Below are 14,532 nucleotides of genomic sequence, written 5' to 3' on the forward strand. Positions count from 1 at the left end.
GTTGTAAAACTAAACTTTTCTCATGAAACAGCAAATATTTTTTTTGCTGTTATTGGACTGAAGAGGGTAGTTTTGAATGTCTTTCTCAATAATCTTTCACCTCAGTTTCAATATTTCATTGAAATATATTTCGTATGATATATTCTGGTCATGATTTTTCAGTCCCCCCAAAGCTCCCCGGTCCTTCCTCCCTCCCTACGCACCCTTTCATCATCTCTTACTCTAGAAAACTAACAGGCAGAACCAAACCAAACCAAACCAAACCAAACCAAACCAAACCAAAACCCTCAATCAACCAGAATTAGCAAAATAAAAACAAAGGAAGAGACAAACATACATAAAACACAGACATGCACACACACACACACACACACACACACACACACACACACACACACCAACCATTAAAAATACCCCAAAGTCCGTAAAAACAGTATTCATGTGAAAGATCAGTAAGACTAACAAAATAATATTTTTCCCTAACAAAATAATACGAGACAAAGAAAAAAATTCCCAGATATCACTGAGTTCAATTTGTATTGGCCATCTACTGCTGGGTATAGAACCTATCCTGAACCCTGTTTAATTTACCCAACAAATGTCCACTGGAGAAGACAGACTTTTCCTTAAAGTGGGTAAACACATATTTTTTGGGATATAAATTACTTTATTGTCACATGGTAACTTATTGTTTTCACATTTTCTTGTCCAATACTTCAAAAAAAATTTCTAGTCACACATTCAGCACACACACACACACACAAAAAAACCATACTGACTGCGAATAGGATAATTTAAGTGCACACCTGGAAGGACGTGGGGAGACAGTTTGGTTCAGGTAAATTGAATTTACTAGAGAGAATTAGACTGCCAGCAGCAGTCCAAGCTTCTATCTGATGAAAAGAAAAATCACTTCTAAACTTAGTCAATTCCCATGTAAAACTGAAACACATCATTATTTTTCCCTTTTTTGTAAATTAAACTGTTTATTTTACATCCAGGAAAGGGCAGGTCTCCCATGAGCATCTATAAAACATGGCATATGAAGTTGCAGTAAGAATAAGTACATCCCCATGTATTACGGCTGGGCAAGGTGACTCAGTATGAGAAGTAAGGTCTGAAAAGCCCACAAAAGATTCAGAGACAGCCCCTGTTCCTGATGTTTGGTATCCCACATGAGGACCAAACTACACAACTGTAACATACATACAGAGTGCCTAGGTCAGTCTTATGCAGGCTGCCTGGTTGTTGGTTCAGTCTCTGTAAGTTCTTATGAGCCCAGGTTAGTTGACTCTGTGTCCATGACCCCTCTGGCTCCTATACTCTTTCTCCTCCTCCTCTGCAGGTTTCTAAACTCCACCTAATATGTGGCTGTGGGCCTCTGAACCTGCCTTCTTCAGTTGCTGTATGACTCCTCTGTTGTAATTTAAGAATGGCAGCATTTGAAAGAAAGACATGATGTGACAGGGCTCAAGCAGAGGATTTTTAAATTAGGGAATAGAATTATGAAAAGGGGTAGGGGAAGTGGGGGAGACTGGCCTCTTGGGGAAAAAGAGAGGAAAGAGGGATGAGTGGGTGGAGGAGAGAGGGAGAGAGGGAGGGGGATGGGTGGGAGGTGGGCAAGGGCTCTTTTAAAGAGGAACCTAGTGAATATGCACAGGTGGCTGCAGCTGAGGATGTACCCTGTTAGAACCCCAAGAACAGGTCAGTATGGATGCCTGAATACTAACAACCTCTCTGATGACAATTGGGCCAGGCACCAATCTGGTTACAGGAGAAGGCCAATTCAGGCTACTTATCCACTTCTACTAAGATTCTGAGCTGGGGTCCTCCCCTTAGATTCCTGGGGGATTCCCTTTTGCCAGGCTTCTGCCTGACCTTGAAATGCACTCCCCAAGCTGTTCCCCTCAGCATTCCCCTCTCTGTGCCTCCCACATGATTTTTATTTATTCTTCTCTCATATATTACATCCTGATCACAGTTTCCCCTTCTTTTATTTCTCCAAGTCCTCCCAGCTCTACCTCACCTCTACTCCAGATCCACTCTTGTTCCATTCACCATTAAAAAAAGCAGGCCTCCCAGTAATATCAAATAGAAATGGCATAACAAGATACAATAAGAATAGGCACATACCTTCATGTCAAAGCTGTTGGAGGCAACCTAGTAGGAGGGAAAGGGTCTTAAGAACAGACATAAGAGTCAGAGGCAATTCCCACTCCCACCTTTAGGAGTCCCACAAGAATACCAAGCTACACAACCATAAAAAATATGCAGAGGTTCCAGGTCAGACCCATACAGGCTTCCTGATTGTTGGTTCAGTCTCTGTGAGCCCCTATGAGTCCTGGTTAGTTAATTCTGTGGGCCATGTTCTTGAGATATCGTAGACCCCTCTGGCTCCTACACCTCCCCCCATTTCTATGGATTTCCCTGAGCGCCATCTAGTGTTTGGCTGTGTATGTCTGCATCTGCTCCTATCAGTTGCTAGATTATGATTGGGCTAGATTACAGTCAATGAGTATAGCAGAATATCATTAGGAATCATTTCCTTGACTTTTCTTTTCTTTCTTTCTTTTTTGTCTAGACATATTTGGTTTTATCTTAGGTCTCTGGGCTCTCCAGCCTCTGGTTCCTGGCCATTTAGGCAGTATCAGCCTTGGGCTCCTTCTCATAGTTTGTGCCTCAAGTTGGACCAGTTATTTGTTGGTCAATCCCTCAAATTCTGTGTTGTGACCAATAAAATTACTCTGCTTCATCTTTCCTTTAGGCCAGAGAGTTCATACCAGCATACTAGTTAGCTATAGAGGCCAGGAAGTGGTGGTGCACACTTTTATCCCAGTACTCAGGAGACAGAGGCAGATGTGAGACAGAGGCAGATGGATCTCTGTGAGTTGAAGGCCACTGTGGGCTACATGAGAGTGAATCAGTTTTAAAGAAACGGAGCTCACACCTTTTATCTTAGCACTAGGGATGTGGAGATGGGGTTGATATGTCTGGGTGGAGAGAGGAATATAAGGCAAGAGGAGACAGGAACTCATTGTAGTTTAGTAGTCTGAGGAGCAGTGCAGTTTGGAGATGCAATCAGAGGACATGTTTGCCCATTCAGTCTGAGTATTGGTAGAGGTGAAAATTCTCTAGTGGAGGTGAACTCCTCACTGCTTGCCAGCATTCATAGTTTCAGAAGGTGCTGTGCAGGCTGCTGGGAGGAAAAGCCTTCAACAGCTTTACCCAGCTGTGAATCCTGTGAACTATAATAATTACCTGTTAGCAAGAAGTGCCTTTTGGTGCGATTATGGTATAAATGTTACAGAGTTAACCAACTACTTATTTGATGTACTTAAGGCCTACCCCACCTAAGAGATCTTATGCTTGGTTTGTAAAGCCAGTAGTGAGCCTATGGCTGAAGAGGTCATATACCCTAGAAGGGACACTGCTGTTCTTGATTGCTAAGTGGTTATATTGTCAAACTGCCTTCTTTTTTTTTTCAAACTGACTTCTTAATGCTCATGCTGTGCCAAGCCTTTATCACAGAAGCTTCTTAGCTTCTTACAACACCAGACAGGTGGTTAATGCAGAAGCACATAACTCATTCCACAATCTTCAGAATAAATGATGACAGAGTACTTGCCAGCTATGTTATATCTTCCAAGAGTTGGAAAGAATATAAAAGCCAGAGGGTGGGGAGATGTGCAGCAAAAAGACATTTTCTGGATATGACATAGCTGTTGGCCTCATGAACTCACAAGAGCTGTGATTATCTGTAAGACTGGAGATGTCAACTTTTCAGGAAGGAGTTGGGTCCATGAGATCCCATTCTTTCTTAAGTGATGATTGACAGTTAGTGGCTCTGGAGATGAGAGGACTCTCATTTTTTTTTTTTTTAATGTTACAGTCATAGATAGGTTGCCCTTGCTCAGTAAATAATCTCTCACCCAGGTTTAGGCTAGAAACTCCAATTAAACTCAGTGGGTCACACCCAAAGAGGAAGACACAAAATATGAGTGATTTGTTGAGAAAAAAAGTTTGCAGCATGAAGAAGATGCTGGAAGATTGAAGCGAATGGGAATGAAAAGACTGGAAATAAATAAATAAATAAATAAATAAATAAATAAATATGTATGAAACTCTTAAACTATAAAGAAATAAAAAATAGAGTAACATTTTTCACAAAAATAGAAGGAAAAAAAACAGTCTTGAAGGCAGAAAAGACCCCATATTTCCAATGCAATCATGAGCAGAAAGAAAAAGTGATGGAGATATCACACTACTACAAATCTAGCATACTGGCACAAAATATCTACATACATCAATGGAGTACAACTGAAGACCCAGAAAGAAACCTATGAAGCTATTATCACCTGATCTTCAATAATGGTGCTCAAATCATATGCTGGAGAAAGCAAATAAATACTTCAACAAGTAGAACTGAACAAACTTGATACCACAAATGGAAGAGCTGAATAGGATTTTGAGCTATTCAACATGGATCAAAGACTAGGAACTTTGAAATTGCTAGAGGAAGGCAAAGAGAAGAGAGTTGAAGATATAGGCATGTGTAAGGATTTACTGAAATGGATTTCAACAGCTGAAGGAGAACCTCTCATCAAGGATAGCCTACATATCTTGGCAATGTTTGTGACATTTTTCTTTGGCTTTCTTCAGTCTCTTGGACATAAGTTAAGCATATTCTACAGCCTCCCAATTTTTCTTAGTCAATCATTTCTTCAGAGCAACAAGTAGACATTTGTGTTGCAGGACTCTGAGTCTTGGATGCTTTGGTCCTGGGATTCTTTCTGACAACATATTAGGTGGGCATCATCTTCTTGTTTGTATGTTTGTTTTCTAGGCAGGGCTTCTCTGTAGCTTTGTATACTAGGCTGGCCTGTTTCTGCCTCCTGAGTGCTGGGACTAAAGGTGAGCACTACCACTGCCTGGTGGCATCATCTTTAGAGAGATTGAAAAGCTCTTAGATTCTGCTTGCTCCTGTGATCTCAAACCGCTGAGGTACAGTAGTACCTATCACTACAGGAATATCCTTTCCCTTTCCTCACTTAAAAAATAAGCAAGTTGAGGACACTCAGCACCCACAATACATCTGCAAACAGACTTGCACTTCCTTCTTCTGTCTCGTTCTACTTGGTGTATAACAAGAATGCCTGATATTTGATAGCAGATACACAGTGCCATGCGTCAAGACACCTTGCTTCATGGGAAGACTTTGCTGATCATTTTTACTGCTGATTTAGTCCACCTTCCTACTCTTTACTCAGAGCTTCAGCATCTGGTTCTGTTGTCACACATTTCTCACAGGAAGCTCCATGTTGGTCTTCACTGTCCACTCTAATGAGTTACAGACAGGCATTGCCTAGGAAGGAAGCTTCATGTTGACACATCTGACTGCCTAGGAGGTTCCACAAAAAGAGCCATATTGTGTTTTCCATGCTGCTTAATGTTCCCTTGTGTGAGTGGATCACAGTTACTTCTGTTTTGGTCATAGATATTTAGGCTGTGTTTATTATTGACTATTTAAAGTAACATTGTTCTCAATACCTATATTGTGTGTCTCCTTCTGGACCAGTGAAAATTTATTTTCATATGTACACATGCATACCCATATACACCTAGGAACAGAATTATGCATCACACACACACACACACACACACACACACACACACACACACACACACACACGAATAAGTGAATATTTAACTTTTGTAGGGTAGGGCCATATAATTTTCTAATAGATTTCTCATGACTTTTTTTGAATTATAGACTTCCTTAGGATATATCCCTAACTCCTGGATGATTTTTGCCCTGGTTCTTGACTGCTTGTAGAAATAATCTAGATACATCATTTCTTTTAAAAGACAGGGTTTCTCTTCATATCGCTGACTGTCCTAGATTTTGCTCTTTAGACCAGGCTGGCCTCAAACTCAGCAATCCTTCTACTTCTTCCTCCTGAGTGCTGGGATTAAAGGTGTACACTAGGCTATTATGATACATCCATCAGTTTTAATGCTAAGTAACTTCTCTTCATTGCTGCCTAAATATGAAAAACTCCTTGGATTTATTCTCACAAAAGGATTGTGTTAACCAAATGATGATGAATGTCTTGCCTTCTAGCCCCTTCTAGGAGTTGGAGTTACCATGAAGCCAGTGATGCTTAGTCTTCAGTGCCTTTTATCTACCTGAACCTCACTAGCATCATTTGAAAGTACTCATATTTGTATATACTTTCCATTAATAATTTCTTTTTATCAGAGAGACCCATACTTTTATAATGCTAAGTTTTCATGAACATTGATATTGCCCCAGTTTAGGAGACTTTCCTTAATTTGGGATTTATATCTTATATACAACCTTGAACCTCTCAATTCTCTAAATTTCTTTAGAGATTCAAAGTATTTTTTCTATGAATATATGCAAATTGTCTGAAACATTAGAGAAGACTTTAAGACAATAATGGGTTCCTTCTTTGGGTATTATCCCAGTTTCAGTGAAGATGCCTGGAGATGAATTAACAGTTCTCAACACAGTGGATAAATCTAGTCAATTCAAGTTATTTTTCTTGTAAGATTTTTATTTACTTTAGTTATTACTTGGCTGTAAGGACCAACTCACATAGAAGGAAATATTGTATTAGGGCTTCATAAACTTATCCTTATGTATTCTTGTGTATTTCCTCCCCTTAAGTTAAAATAATGTATAGTGTCCGGAACAACTAATCAAGTATTAGTGACAAAGTACTTTGCCAAGGAGCATTTTGCTTGTTACTTGTGTGTTGTGGTCCCTCACTTAAGACCTTGTGCTAATTTCTGATAAATGGCTGTCCTAGTCTTTTTTAAAAAAATAATTATTTTTATGTGCTTTGGTGTTTTGCCTGCATGTGTGTCTGTGTGAGGTTGTTGGATCCAAGAGTTATAGACAGTTGTGAGCTACCATGTAGGTGCTGAGAATCGAACCTGGGTCTTTTGGAAGAGCAGTCAGTGCTTTCAACCACTGTCTTCTCTGTAGCCATAGTTAGGATTTCTATTCTTGTAATAAAAGACCATGTCCAAAAGCAACCTGGGAAGAGAAGGGCTTATTTTGCTTGCATTTCTAGGTAAAAGCACTATCACTGAGGAGAGTCAGGGTAAGAACTGATCTATGGGTATAGCAGTATATCATTAGAAGCCATTTTATTTCTATAGGCCTCAAATCAATACAAAAGTAATTAGTTACATCCAATCTGTGTATCACTATCGTACCTCAATATCTTGCAGGTTGGTTACTTCCAAAACCTATGTGTCACTATTGTACTAGTAAGCATATCTTACAGGTAGGTCACTCATAGCTCACATCGTTTATAGCTTGGTGAGATTTGTGATTGATTTTCTCCTCTAGTAGCATGTATAGCACATGATAGTACTATGAACACCAGCAAGTAGGGGTAAATATTCCAGCTAAACATCGGTTTTTTTTTCTCAGTGTTCTATGACATAAATATGTGGTGTCTTCAGCAATAGGGTCTTACCTTCAGCTTTTGCTGGTAATTAGTAGCCTTGACAATAGCTTTTGATGTTTGGGGTGGGTTTCTAGCGAACCCATTTGATAAATGACTCAACAAGATGTAACATTCTTGGCACTGGAGGTTTTAGTTGGTGGTATATGATGTCTAGTTGGAGTATTGTCTCCCCCATTATATGGTGACTACATTTAAATACATTTCACATATTTTAGGAAGCTTCTGCAATAGTAGATTTTTATATCTCTCGGTCACATACACAAAGGATTCCACATCTTACTACAAAGAAACTTGTGTATGCTCATCACCACTGTATGCATAGGAGTCATGCACTGGAATAGTTTAGATGTCCATAATCTGATGTCCATAATCTGATGAATGGGTAATAATGTGGTATATTTACACAACAGAATAATATTTAGTTCTTAAGAAAAAAGTGAAATTGTGAAAATTTCAGTTAAATGGCTGGAGCCTGAAGCAATTATCCTAAATGAGGCAACCAAGAGCCCCACACCCCCAAAAACAAATTTTGCATGTTTTCTCTTATGTGCTGATGATGTTAGCTTTTAAGTTAGGGATCTAGTAAGAGAATAGGGAGAATGAAGGGATCTTCTATGTTCAATAGAACACTGTGTTATAAAGTGGTACAAGGGAAATTAGAATAGGGGGATTAAATGGGTAGGGGGATGGGAGGGCACGGTGAAGGATGTCCCGCGCTACCGTCTTGCCAGCAAGAACGACGCGGCACACTCAGGATCCTTCTGCAGTAAAGCTTTAATGCATCTTGAGAGGGAGAGCATAAGCTTACAGAGCGGAGACGCCAAACATCCAAAACCCAACCCTTATATAGGTTTACAACCTTCGCCTGGGACGTGTCACCTCTTGATTGGCTGCAGCCCATCGGCCCATATGACGCCACGGAAGAGGCAGAGGCCAAGGGAGGGAAAATCACCCTGCACCTGTGCATTGACTTGTTTACTCTCAACGCCAGCTGGATGCAGGCACCATCTTGTAATGGAGAATGCAGGGACGGCTCCCTACAGAAGGAGGAAATATGGAGAAGGTCAGCTAACAGCATGGAGGTACTTTCTCAATTGAGGCTTCCTTCTTTGAGATTACTCTAGATTATGTCTTGTTGACAACAGACTTGTAAGCACAATTGACCCCTTGCTAACGTGACACATGAACACAGTTATTCCACTATTCCCTTTCCTTTCTCACTCAACCCTGAGATGGCATATTAATATCACACTATAAAGCAACGCAACTTTAAATCCCGTCTTTAAAAATTCAAATGTTTAATTTACTAAGAATTATTTTTATTTTTTATTGACAAATGTTTTCATTCATTCTACAATTTCAGTCTCTTTAAAATGTCCAATGTCTTTAAAATATTTAAAGTCTATATAAAATTCTCAACTCTTCAGAACAGTCCCCAAGTATTTATAAAATTCCCAGATCTCTTAACTGTGAGCTGCTGTAAAATGAAAAAAAAGTTACATATTTTATTACTTTGAAAGGCAAGAACCAGGGCACAGTTACATTTGTAGCCAACCAGAACAAAAGTCCAAGAGTATTAAGCTCTGTTTAGGACATCTGGAACCTGTATCATTATCCTATGAGCTCCGGAGCAGTTCCACAACAGAGACACATCTCTGGTTCTGCCACAGGAAGCAGAAGCATCTAGTTTCTTAGGAACACACTGTCTCTACGCCATGACTGCTTCTGTCTTTGTCCACAACCGCATGGTACTGTCAACTCCAAAATTCTGGGGTCTTCTGCTGCAATTGCGTTACACTTTCAACAATAACCTTCCCTGGGGCTCTCTTCAGGAACTCTAACTCTTATTTATTTTTTAATTCATTTTACATAACAACCTCCCTCCCTCCTCTTTTCCTACTTCCTGCTGCCTCCTCCACAACCCTCCTCCCATCCACTCCTCAGAAAGGATAAGTCAACAAACCTAGCTGAAGCAAGACCAAGTCCCTCCCCTCTGCTTCAAGGCTGAACAGGCTGAACAAGGCATCCCACCATATGGAATGGGCTCCAAAAACCTAGCTCATGGACCCACTGCCAGGTGCCCCACAAACAGACTAAGCTACACAACTATCGCCCATATTCAGAGGGCCTAGTTTGGTCCCATGCAGGCTCCCCAGCTGTCGGTCTAGAGCTCTAACTCTTAAATGTGCCAAACTTCTAAGTGATCCTGTGGTTTCTATTTCAATTGTAGCTCTACATTCATCAATGGCCTCTTTTGGTCTCTCATGTTTGAACCTTAGCAGCTCCCCATGTCCTCTTTACATGGGAGACTTATCAAGTTGGGCTGTCGTCATGAGGTATAGAGATGGCAGCCTCTGATCTATAGCTTCTTGTGTTGTCCTCATAGTAACACCACTACTCAGAAGGTTCTGCCTCAGTGATGCTGGTTTCTTCTTCATCACTACTAATTCTCTCCAGCTGACCAGAATTCATGGGCTCAGGGAAAAAAGAAGGTTTTACTTCACAGAAGATTATTCAGCTTCTTATAACAAAATATTACAGGTTTTCGACATAAAATATTACACAAATGGCTCCAGTAGAGTCTTTTCTTCCCTCTGAAACTTCATAACTAAGGTCTCTATCATTTGCATTGCTCTGAGCATGATCCCTCAAGTTCCCACAATTTGCAAGTTCAGAACTCTGAGTGGCCTTTCCAGCTCAAAGTTCTGAAATACTTCCATAATCACCCCACAAGAACATGCTCAGGTTTCTCATAGCAGTACTTTGTGATTTGGGGTGTCTTTCTGTTGTGGCTGGAGTTTCTATTGCTGTGATAAAACACTAGAACATAAGCAACCCAGGGAGGGAAGGGCTTGTTTTACTTACATTTACAGATAATAGCACATCACCGAGAGAAATAAGGACACGAACACAAGCAGAGCAAGAATCTGGAGGCAGAAATTGATGCAGAGTCAATGGGTGATGCTGTTACTGGCTTGCTTCTCATGGCTTGTCCATCCTGCTTTTTTTATTCACCCAGGACTATTTGCTAGAGGTGGTACCACCAGAATGTTCTGGACCCTCCTATACCAACCAAAAATTAAGAAAATGCCTGAAAACGCTCAATTTTATGGAGGAGGCATTGTTCAATGGATCTTGTCTTTTCTTAGATGACTCTAGCTTGTGGTAATTTGACAAAAAGCTAGCCAGTACATGGATATTGGGAGATTGTAAAACAAAAACAAAAATAACACATTTCATGGAAAAGTACAAAAACTGAATTAGGATATTATCATTACCTTTAAAGATAGATTATGTTTTAATGAATATAAACTTTTCCCAGTAGCCATTAATTGTTAATAGCTCCCTAGCAATGGATGAGACTTCTTGAACTCCACCTTCTCCAATCTGGAATTTTTCTGGTTCAATCTTGTGCAAGCCTTGTGCTGTCAGCCATAGCTTCTGTGAGTTCATATGAAATACTTCTCTATAGTGTCTGGAAAATGCTGTTTTCTTGTCATCATTCACCATATCCAACTCTTTCAATTTACCTCGATTATTGAGCTTTTGGAACAGGGGATGTAATATGGATGTCCCACTTAGGGATGAGCATTACTCAGTCTTTTATTCTTATTTGTCAATTATGTACTCAATTATGTACTCAATAAACATTTCCTTCAGAAAGCAAATTCCTGATGAGGGTTAAGGGATGTATGAATCTATGGATAACAATAAGTAATTAGGAGACAGTTTAATATGATGTTCTGCTATAGGGCCCATGACCTACCTCATCTTTGGTTCTTGGTCTCACTAGTGGTGCCAGACATTTGGAATGGGCAGTGTGTTAGATGATAATGTGGCTCTTTACTCATGTCACTATTGTACCAGTAGGCATATCTTACAAGGTTGTTCATTATCAGTGCTCATGGGGATTACAGCTGGGTTCACTCTGGTGGTTGATTATCTTTCCTGTTAGAATGTGCACAGCCTTCTATTGCCTTGAAAAATATCCAGTATAGATGAGGCTTCCAGATAAATATCAGCTTGATTTGATTCAAGAATATGGTGCCTTAAGCAATGAGGTCTTACTGTCAAATTCAGGAGGCTAATGGCAATAGCTTAAGAGACTATGGGACCTCATTGATGCACAGCTCCAAAAGAGGTAGCTCATTTCTTACACTCTGTGTCATATTTGATAGCCTGCAGTGTCTGAGAAAGGTATTGTTCCTCCTACTATAAGCTTATTCCTTAAAATCTCTCTCTCTGTGTGTGAATGCATGCGTGTGTCTATGTACATGTATAGATTTTAGGAACCTTTAAGTTCCATATGTCCTTTTCAAATGTCTTTAGTGTTAGTTATTTTTCCCCATACTCTACCCATCCTCACTTCACCCTACTTAAGCCTTCTTTGTCTGTCCTTCCCACTCTCCCTTCATATCACTGGGATTCTATCTGTCCTCTTCCCTTTGTAAGGTACAACAGAAATTATTCACATTCATATATACTTTTTTATTCATAGCTTTAAAATTTATTTATGCAGGAGGGCCTTTGGGCATATACACTCCCTTATAGGGAATGAAATAACCTTTGAAAGGATTTCAGTATGTAACAGGTGTTTCTTCAATAAAACCCCACAGATTCTTGAAAATATACTGTGGACCCCAGTTCAAGAAACATTGGCACACAAGGAGTAAAACTTTGCATTTTTTCAACTGTGGTGCCCTCAGACTCAAATGTGTCTGCTATGAGCACCCCCATCCAGACCTGCTTCTCATGGGGCTCCCCTCTAGTTCAGGGCTCCATTTTAGAACTCTGGTTGCACCCTCACCTTCCCAGGTGGAGGACGAGGAAGCTCCTTGTTACTTAAAAACCTCAGTATCACTTTTGATGCTGACAGGGTATGCTGTAAAGATTTCTCTCTCTACCTCTGAAAAGTATCATTAATTCAGTCTCTGACCACTCAGAGTAGGTAATGGGATACAGAGGTAGGATGTTCTTAGCCACTGAATAGCAACCTCAGTTAATTTGCACAGAGTATCTTATTCCTGGGTCTCTCTTATGTAACTCTTCCTGGCGAATGAAGACTCCTCAAGCAATAACAACTTGCATTTATACAGCCTCATGAACATGAACTCACATAAATCATATTCATTAGTGCTTCTTCCCTTCTGTGGTCCCTTTCCCAGGTGACTAGCGTGCCTCCAGCTTTCCTTTCAACCTCTGCCTTGTCTCTATTATTGGTCTAATCGTACTTGGGTCTCCCTGGGGAAGCCCACCTGCCTGATCCTTTTCTCATTCTTCCTTGATTCTCACACCAATTTCAGTGAGGCCCAGGACCGCCTGCTGCCTGCTCTGCCAATCCCTCCCCACCTGCCCCTGGACTCACCTAAGTGTCTCTCTCCTATTGCAGTCACTCTCCTTTGTGTTTGATGGAGCTACTGAGGTAGCTTGTTCCAGCTGCCCTGATCTTTTGTCTCTTCTCTAGCTAAAAAAAAAAAAAAAACCAAAAAACCAAAAAAACAAAACAAAACCCCTTTCCCCCACAGTTTCATCTTTCTGATACATTTTGTCAACTCCACAAATAAAAAAATACATGTTAATGTAGTACTGTCATTAAGGGTGCAAAGGGTAAATGTAACCCGAATCCTTGAAAAGTTAGTAGCATCTTTCTGCCCCTGAATATTTTGACTAGCAAACAGTAAAAACACTCTTTAGGTCCCAGCTTCGTCATGCATTAAATAATAGTACTTATTTGACAGAGAAGTTGAGAGCATCTTATGAAAAATGGAGAATATGGGTGCTTACTGTTATAGGTGGTATTTACAGGTTTGCCAATTAGTTTGTTGTTTGAACTTTGCACCAAGAGATCATTTTGGTAACATTCCTACAATATTTAATAACATATTTGAATATTGTGCTTTGCTATTTTGTCTTTCTTTTTTTTTTTCCGGAGCTGAGGACCGAACCCAGGGCCTTGTGCTTGCTAGGCAAACGCTCTACCACTGAGCTAAATCCCCAACCCCGAATATTGTGCTTTGTATAATGTGTTTGTTTTACTTTTGGTTAGGGCTGTGAGTATGGTCATTTGACCAGATAATATTATTTCCCAATCACACCCTGAGTGATATTATGACTATTCATAGACTTGAATTTCTTAACAAATATTCATTAATTTTCATCTTATTTTAGTGCAAGAAATATTTTATAATTCTCAATCCCATTTCAAAGATGGTAAAGGAGGTGTTTTAGAAAAATAAAGTTTGTTGGAAGCCACAAGATGACTAAATGGGGATGATATGGCATGAATCCAGGTCTAGTTTGCTCTGTGCAATTTTGAATGAGTATTTCTTTTTAAAATGCAGTATAAAACCTAATCAGAATCTTCTGACTTGTAATCATTTGCTGAAAGATGGTGTATTCTTTTTGCATAAAAGATTTTCTGCATTACAGCAGGGGGCTTTACACTGATGTGTCAGGAGGAGGAAGAAAATCCATTTCTTAGATCAGCCTGTCAGCTGTCCTTTATGATTGGACCATATACCATTAGATAATCACAAACAGTGACAAGAGCTGTTGCTCAGTCGAGATGCTCATGTTTGAATTGGTTTGCCGAGATGCGGCACTGTCCTGCATTACAAGAGAACACTACAAAGGACAGATGTGTGGTGCCGTGCAATATTTATCATTTAGATGTTGAATAGAGGTGTTTTAAATATGAGTCACATTTTGTTATTATGCATTAGGTATTTGAAGTTTCAAAAGAAACATCTAAATAAACATCAAGATATTAATATATTTGTGCTGATTAAGTCCTTCACTGTTGACACAATTACTTGCTGAAAAAGGTTGAAAATAAAAATCTTCCCAATTTTCATTTCAAAAATTACATATATAGTTTCTATTGTGTATTTGTTATAAATTTGCCATAGTAATTTCACATCCTCTGAACCTAGTAGACTTTTTGTATAATTCTTAGAGGAGACTTCCCGTATGGAGAGACAGAGATGATATGTGCCCTTATTTTAACCCATAACAGACTACAAAAATAATC

The 14,532-nt window shown here is 39.7% G+C and overlaps 1 non-coding gene across 1 annotated transcript; it reads right to left on the reverse strand.

Annotated features, from left to right (window-relative positions):
• Positions 1 to 13,426: 13,426 nt before the first annotated feature.
• Positions 13,427 to 13,507, reverse strand: Trnaa-agc (transfer RNA alanine (anticodon AGC)). Its single transcript has one exon. It is a non-coding gene; the product is annotated as a tRNA-Ala (tRNA).
• Positions 13,508 to 14,532: the final 1,025 nt, after the last annotated feature.

The sequence above is a fragment of the Phodopus roborovskii genome, unplaced genomic scaffold (assembly GCF_943737965.1).
Source record: "Phodopus roborovskii unplaced genomic scaffold, PHOROB, whole genome shotgun sequence".
Lineage (NCBI taxonomy): Eukaryota > Metazoa > Chordata > Mammalia > Rodentia > Cricetidae > Phodopus > Phodopus roborovskii.